The sequence below is a fragment of the Otolemur garnettii genome, unplaced genomic scaffold (genome assembly GCF_000181295.1).
Source record: "Otolemur garnettii isolate 467f Iridium unplaced genomic scaffold, OtoGar3 scaffold00005, whole genome shotgun sequence".
Taxonomy (NCBI): Eukaryota; Metazoa; Chordata; class Mammalia; order Primates; family Galagidae; genus Otolemur; species Otolemur garnettii.
In genome coordinates, this window is record NW_003852400.1 from 43,561,602 (window position 1) to 43,563,173 (window position 1,572).

Genomic DNA, 1,572 nt, shown 5'->3' on the forward strand with positions numbered 1-1,572 from the left:
AAGGCAGAGAACTGGCTTAAGAACAACAAACACAATTTGGGCCTGCATAAAATACAGGGCTTTCTAGGGGATCAGAAAAAACCTGTTTTGCACAGGTGTTACTCTGATTGTGATCCAGAGCTATGGAGAATTTCACAGTGTGCTGCGGTTCTTGCATTGAGACCACAGCTGTTATGATTCAAGCTCCTCCTCATCTTGTGTGGTGGGCTTGCATGATTACAGAGGTCCATAATAGGATGCACAAAGAGAAATAAAACAAGATATCAAGGCCCATGCCTGGTTTGAGTGAGCGGGGGTAGCTTTGTTTCTGTAGTTAGGTTTTGATCTGTTTAACAGGCCTTTGGAGAGGCAAATGTACAAACTGAAAACTTCTTGCAGAACCACTTGTGTTAGTGGTTACCAAGTGAAAATTGCACAAGCTTTGAAGTTAATGTGAAAGGCAAAATTAGGGGGAAAACTTTGGTGTTCCAGAGACCGACATCCAGCTCAAAAGGACAAAAGTTTCTCTTAATAGGGATTTTGGTATTATCTCTTTTAAAAGGTGTTTTGATCCTGAATGTCAGTATTTTGGATACAAAATATTATCTGTTACATGTGATTGTGGGGATGAGGAATGGACAGTATCCATTCCTTTTCATGAATGAATTTGCTTGATTGTACACAGGTCGTGTAGTGGTCTGCTTTTAAACCAATGGCTGGATTTCCCTGGGGATTGTAATTCTGTGCCGTATCAACAGAATGTTTTGAAACCTATGACCCAGTAGCATCAACCAGTTTTTAAAATTATATATTTGGTTTGCTGGCTTCCTGGGATGAGGAAACAAGGTACTTAATTTCTATGAAATTAGACTATAGAAATATAAAAAATAACAGCTTTTCCTTGGTTAATCAGAACTCTTTATTGAATTATAAGTGTGGCTGCTTTTTAATTTTCAAAATCTTATCTCCTTCTTCTAGTGGCTATGTCCAGCCTTAAAGTTTCTGTGTTGGATGTGCTTACCCCACTCCAACCCCAACTTTCTACAGAACTTTTCTTTTATCACTCAACTGTATATATGACCGTATTGCTTTACAGTCACTTTCCCAATGGCTATATTTCAATGCTTCTTTCTTTCTGTTATCACAATACTTTGTATATAATATTGGCAAAAGGGCTACAAATGCTTTGTAGATAATATTGGCAAAAGGACACGAACTATTGTATTGCCATCTCTGTCTCTCTATTAATCTAAATTTGTTCATTAACTCAAAGATTATTCCTCACCCTTTACTTTTTCCATAAGTCTTTGTTTCTGTTCTTTTTTTTTCTTAAAAATATCTGTTATTTATTCATTTGTTTGTTTATTTATTTATTTTTATTATAGTTTCAGGTTAATTTGAGGCTACAAAGAATTAGGCTACAATGTTTGTATTTGTTAGGCAGAGTCCCTCTTATAATTGTGTCCAATAGATCTAGAATATGATCTATTGTCGAGAGGTGTGCCTTGTACCTTAACATTATGCCCATTAAGTGGGCACACATCCATCCCTCTCTTTCCTCCCCTCTCCTTGCTTCCTCATTCTCTCACCCCC